The sequence below is a fragment of the Lactuca sativa genome, chromosome 3 (assembly GCF_002870075.4).
Source record: "Lactuca sativa cultivar Salinas chromosome 3, Lsat_Salinas_v11, whole genome shotgun sequence".
Lineage (NCBI taxonomy): Eukaryota > Viridiplantae > Streptophyta > Magnoliopsida > Asterales > Asteraceae > Lactuca > Lactuca sativa.
The window spans coordinates 34141916-34148647 of NC_056625.2; the positions used below are offsets into that span (position 1 = coordinate 34141916).

At 42.0% G+C, this 6732-nt stretch overlaps 1 non-coding gene across 1 annotated transcript; it reads right to left on the reverse strand.

The window, feature by feature from the left end:
• Positions 1–5915: 5915 nt before the first annotated feature.
• LOC111917324 (small nucleolar RNA R71) lies at positions 5916–6022 on the reverse strand. Its single transcript, XR_002858857.1, has one exon. It is a non-coding gene; the product is annotated as a small nucleolar RNA R71 (small nucleolar RNA).
• Positions 6023–6732: the final 710 nt, after the last annotated feature.

Here is a 6732-nt window from a genome sequence, read left to right on the forward strand (position 1 = left end):
TAAAAACATAAGGAGGTGCACGATCACGCCCTCGCCTTCCCACGATCATCAGAAGTACCCGAAACAAAATCAAAAACTGTAAGCCTAAAGCTTAGCTAGTTTTCCCAAAATACAACTCCATACAATCATAATCATATCATATAAACAAACAACATGCATAATGAGCCTTCAGCCTGATTGGACCGCCTCGGAGAGCCTTCAGTTTATCTGGACCGCTCTTCGAGCATTCGACACGTCTGGACCTCCTCGTAGGGCCTTCAACCTATCCGAACCACTCGTCGGGCCTTCAGCCTCACTAGTACCGCCTCCTGGGCCTGTAGTCTATCCGGTCCGCCCAGGGTATGTTGGCCTTCAGCACAAAGCAGAACCACCTCAACCCAACCCGAAATTAAACAAACATATGCACATAAATATCATACACTAGCATATATAACAGTCAAACCGATCCAACAGATCACTAATCATAGCAACATCCTATAACCAGGATACCGACCTAACCGGTCACTAACATAGCTTTATCCTATATACCAGGATACCGACCTACCAGGTCACTAAGCATATCACCATTCTAACTACCAGGATACAAATCAATAAGCATATCCTGCAATAAACCTAGTACAAATCTGAAAGGGTCGGCATTGGTGCCTTAGACCCTGTTGATATAATGAGAAGAACTCACCTTACAAGTAGCTCGGAGTGACAATGTCATACTCCTCCAAATACAGCTCCAACTCCAACACCTATATCCACCAATGATCCACTTCTATAAATTCCTAAATTACTAAAATACCCCAAGAAGTCAAACTAGTCAACCCTTGGTCAAAGTCAAAGTCAACGGTCAAGGTCAACAGTCCATGTTGACCTAACTCATCGAGTGTAGCTCACAGACTCGTCGAGTCCTTCCAGAACTCGAGAAATCGTGAAAACCCTAGTTGACTCGCCGAATTTCCAGACAACTTGTCGAGTCCATGCATATCCAAATGCCAAGAAAACCCTAACTGACTCGTCGAGTCATCTCACTGACTCGCTGAGTCCATGCAGAAACCCACCATGACCAATCTTCATCCGACTCGTCGAGTTGACCATGCGAATTGTCGAGTCCCTTTCATTCGATTTCTCATTCAGACGATTTTAAGCTACCCTAAAGCTCCAAATTGCAGATCTAACCTCCTAGGGCATGGTGTCCATATAAAGTTGCAAACTTTACATACATGCATGGTCATAAATGCCAAAACCAATCTAAGGGAAAGGTTTAACCCAAAGAGGAGGGCCAAAGCTTTCTAAATCTAATAACTTTATGACTATAGGGACTTAGAGGAGTCCAGATTTGAAGTTACAACTCGGGTCATGGCCAATACCCGAACTAACCCACAACCAACTAGAAAAGGGCCATAAACCTTTACATGAAGAGATCTAGCAAAAGATAAGTAAAGGTAACGACTTGTTACCTTCAAAATGATGCCAAAATGAAGTAAAGTCAGATCCACAAGCTTCTCTTTGCTCCAAGCTCTTTAGACTTCAAGCCTTCTTCACAAAATCCACCTTCCAAGCTTCTTTACACCCAAAAATGTAGAGTAGGTGAGATTAGGGTTTTATGAGATCAAGACGGACGGTAAGGGAGGTTGAGGGAGGCTAATGACCCTTTAAATAGGGTGCAAAACCCCGGAAATTAGGGTTTCATCTTCCAGCTCCTACTCGTCGAGTCGGGGTCCTCCGACTCGTCGAGTAGACCATATAAGTCACGCGGGCTGACTAAAACTCTACACGATGAGTTGGGGCCTCCAAATCGTCGAAGTAGATTTCCTGAATTTCATGAAATCCCTAAATCTCATTCTCGGAAATCGGGATGTTATAGAGAAGACTGCCGCTGCAGCCTCCACAGCCGCTAGTAGTGGGACCAATCAGGCTTTTCAGTACCGGGACTTAGATAATATGAAGCCCCCAACTTTTTATGGGATTCAAGGTCGTATACTGATGATCAAAGAGCTGCGGTTACTTGGGATTAGTTCAAGGATATGTTCCGCGTTCGCTACATTCCACGGGTTGAGCGCGAGCGGTTGCCACATGAGTTCTTGGATTTGAGGTAGGTTATGGTGTCGGTGATGGAGATCACTCGTATGTTCACTAAGAGGGCGATGTTTTGCCCAGTGTTTGCTTCCGAGCAGGCCTAGATGACACGTTATTTGAGCATTCTCAAGAATGACATCTATCAGTTTGTTGCTACCCAGTGTTGTGATACACTGCTGGAGATCGAGTTACAGTTGCGGGAGCAGAGGTAGGCCGGGGTGCAGACGCAACCTGCACCAAAGCAGTCCAAGACCGCTGATTCTAGGTATGGGGGCCAGCGCGGCCACACTTGTGGGAAGTACGGGAAGGGTCATTCGGGATTTTGTAGATCGAGTATTGCATGCTGCAAATGCGGAAAAGAAGGGCACTTTGCGAGGGATTGTCGCCAGCCAGCCCCGGATCAGGATATGAGGATCTGCTATTACTGCGATCAGGTTGGTCACATGAAGACCAACTGTCTACAACTCGCTGCCAGGCCAGCGTAGGCTCCAGTGCTGACTACACTGAGGATTATTGACTAGGGTCAGGGTAGAGTAGAGCCATCGAAGGATCAGGGACGCGCCTTCCAGCTTACAGTCGAGGAGGCCAGGACAGCACCCGATGTGGTTGTTGGTATTTTCTATCCTTTATCTTATTGATTATATATGTTTTATGCTTATATGTCTGTACCTATGATTAGGTACGTTCTTAGTGAACTCCTTACATGCGTTGGTATTATTTGGCTCCGAGGCAAGTTGGTCTTTTGTCTCTCAGTCATTCAGTAGGGAGTTTGGTTTGCCAGTAAGAGAGCTAGAGTGTCCATTGCGAGTCACTGTCGCCGACGAACACGGAATTTCCGCTTCTTCAGTCTATCGGGGCTGCATGTTGGAGATTTTCGGGATATCTTTCCTGATAGACTTGCTTCCGATTACCATGGGGGATGTATGTGTGACGTTTGGTAAGGACTGGCTTAGTCGCTTCGGTTCCATGATCGACTGTGAGGGTCAACGTGTAACGACCCAATTTTACCAAGAAATTTTTCATTTTTAATTAATCAAACAAATCCCATAATCCATAGATTTCGAAACCATTTGTTTTCCAATTCACAATTATTACAATTTCATTGTACTTTTTGAAAACATTAGAGAGTCCCAAACACACAAAAAGAGAGGTAGAGTGCGCGCCACGTCATCACGCCTTGCCCTTGCCCATAGGCTCTGAAGTACCTGAAACAATCAACAACCTGTAAGCGGAATGCTTAGTGAGTTTCGCAGAGCATACCACACACACAAACCACATATCATATATCCTGTTAGCTATAAAAGCTACACACATATCACGTAAGCCATGCATACATGAAACTTGTGATAATGCCATGGGCTCCCCCACATGGTCTTTACCTATGACTGCCATGGGCTCCCTCACATGGCCTTACATCCAATGCCATGGGCTACCCCACATGGTCTTCACCTAGGACTGCCATGGGCTACCCCACATGGTCTTACATCTGATATTTGCATAATTAGCCATATGTTTACTATAGATTTTTATTCATTTTTAGCTAATTATGTGCATAATGTGGACAAAAGGTACTTAATAATGCTTAAATTGTGTTTTCAGTCCATAAGACATGCTTGGAAGTGAAAAGGAATAAGGAGAAGCAATTAGAGACCAAAGAATGAAGAAAAAGGAAAACACCCACACCTACTCGGCGAGTACACGGATCAACTCGGCCAGTTCATGAGAATGTATCCGAAGAAAAGTCAAGAATCCTTGCCGTACATGGATTTTACACGCCTACTCGGCGAGTTGGGGGACCTACTCGCCGAGTTGCCCCTGTTTTGTGATAAGTATAAATATTGGATCTTAATCCGAATGGGGGACTTTTTCTGGCTTCTTGGAAATAGACCTGCGATTGAAGAACCCTTTGGAGACCTGAAGAACCCTAACCTTTGATCTTTTGAAGACTCAAGGCGAATTAGGTTATATTTTCCACTTAATCTTAGGATTGAATCATGTCTAGTTTAGTTAAATTCGTTTTTAAGCTTGTTTCCACTGTAATCATGAGCTAAATTCGTATTGTTTCTTTTTAGGAAAAACCAAGTTACTCCTATGGTTTAATTATTACTTTTATTGATTGTTTATTGGTGATTTTATTAAATTAAGTTTGTTAAAGAACCTTATGCATTAACCACAACTATTTTCTGTTAATTGGAAGACAATTAAGTTGCATGAACATCTCTTAGTTGTTAAACTCATATGTTTATGTGAACACTTTATTATATGTCTAGGAATAATGAACATGAAACTAGGATTAATTAGAGAATGGGTAAATTAATGTGTGAGCTTGTTTGAGAAACCAACAAACAAGAGGTTAATTGAAACACCAACTTGATTAACCAATTACAAATCTTATTTAATCCAAATAATTGAACTAGGGAATTAATTAGTTTAAACAATTGGCCACTGCTTGAATTGATTAATTGTCTAAGGGTTAGTAATAGTGAACATGAATCTAACCACTATAGTTGGTAACCAATAACAATTAATTTATCATATTATTATACAAATAACCATAGGAGTGAATTGGTTGGACGTAAACATAAACTCTTTATCAAATTTAGTGAATTTTTACTTGTTTTTAGTTGTTAATTAATCACTTGTTAGGTGGTGTGTTTAAGTTTCTAGTCTTGTAAAACTAGAGAAAAACCTTTACTTTTATTCCTTGCTTAGTTAAAATTAGTTATTAGTTTAATTTCCGTTCCCTGAGTTCAACACTCTACTTATCCAACTATACCACTAAAAGATAGGTTCACTGCCCTTGTGTGCTAAATTTATAATTTAAAAGTAGGATTAAAACCAGTGCATTTTACACACATCAAGTTTTTGGCGCCGTTGCCGGGGAACGGTTCAAAAATTAAGTCTAATTCCTAATTTTAACGATCCTTTTTGTGAGTTTGCTTGCACAAAGTTATTTTTTTTAGTAATTTAGTAAGTAGGTTAGGTTTTAGAATTTATTAGTTTTTATTAGAAGTTTTTCTTTAGTTTTAATTTTTTTTCTTTAAGACAGGCTACTCGCCGAGTGCACTCGCTCCTACTCGGCGAGTACCCTGTTGTTTGGTAGTTATATTTCGTTTAGCTCAGTTTCATTTTTTTGTTCTTTTTACGTGTTTTTATTGTTTTATTTCAGGATTTTCATGACCAGAGGATCCAACACTCCGCTGGTACCCCCGCTTGAAGACCCAGAATCCACATTGAGAAAGAACAAAGGCAAAGACGTGGAAAGCTTGAATACACCTAAGAAGTCGCCTTTGTCTAACTTGAAGACTGTTTTTGGGAAGAAGAAGAGCAGCAAATCAGGAGCATCCAGCGCCTCTTTAGCAAGCGAAGACCCGATCAAAGAAGTCACCGAGTACGAAATCGAGGAAGAAGAAAAACCTACATACGGGCACGACTCCGATTCTGGCGACGAGTTAGCTCTTACCATGGCTAACATCGATGAAATCCCCATGGGGGAATGGAAGAAGAGGATACGCGATGACACTGGCCCGGGACTTGTGCAACCCGTAATTCCCGCAACTGCTACTTTTGAGCTTAAGGGTCACATTCTTGCTCTACTCAAGGAGATCCCCTTCTACGGAAAAGACCACGAAGATGCTTACAAGCACTTGGATGAAGTTAATGATGTAGTTGATTATTTTAATGTTCCAAACGTGCCTCGCGAAACTCAGCTACTTCGCATGCTTCCGGTTACATTGAAGGGTGCTGCAACGGATTGGCTCAAGTCACTTCCCCCCGGATCCATCACTACATGGGCCAAGATGAAAGAAGAATTTATGGATCAATTCTGCCCACCCTCCAAGATATCTAAGTTAAAGAAAGCCATAGCCAACTTTGAACAACAAGCTGGAGAGTCACTTTATGAATCTTGGGAGAGGTATAAGAGTTTACTAAGGAATTGCCCACATCATGAACTTAATAGTCAACAAGAGGTCTCCATTTTCTATGATGGAGTGAACGTTACAACAAGGCAATTACTTGACTCACAAGGTCCACTCACGAAGAAAGCACCCTCGGTGATAAAGAAACTAATTGAAGAATTCTCTAAGCATTCTAGAGAATACCACAATCTAATGAATGATGTGACAAGGGGATCAGCTTATGCAGCTTCAGAAGATTTGCCAGAAGTTATGGCTATGTTGAAAACCATGGATAAGAGGATGGATAAAATGGATCAAATGATACATGCTATTCGGGTGGGTTGTGAGAACTGCAATGGCCCTCATCTTACTAAAGATTGTGACTTAGATGAGAATGGCAATAAGAAGGTGTAAGTATGTTACTCAAGTGGGGACACTCACACTCGAATCAAGGTTTTTGGAAGGTAAAGAGCTGTAAAAGGGAGGCTAGGGGAGGCTAACGACCCTTTAAATAGGGTACAAGGCCCTGAAATCTAGGGTTTTATCTGCTAGCATCTACTCGTCGAGTCCCATATTAAACTGGCGAGTAGGTCATTAAACTTCGCAGACAAACCCGCTACTACTCGACGAGTTGGGAGGCCAACTCGCCGAGTAGGTTCTTAAAAATCCAAACCAAAATAGCATTATTAATACCTGAGGATCAGGGTGTTACAACTATCCCCCACTTGAATTAGGCTTCTTCCTCGAAGCCTGCTGGTCCAAACAA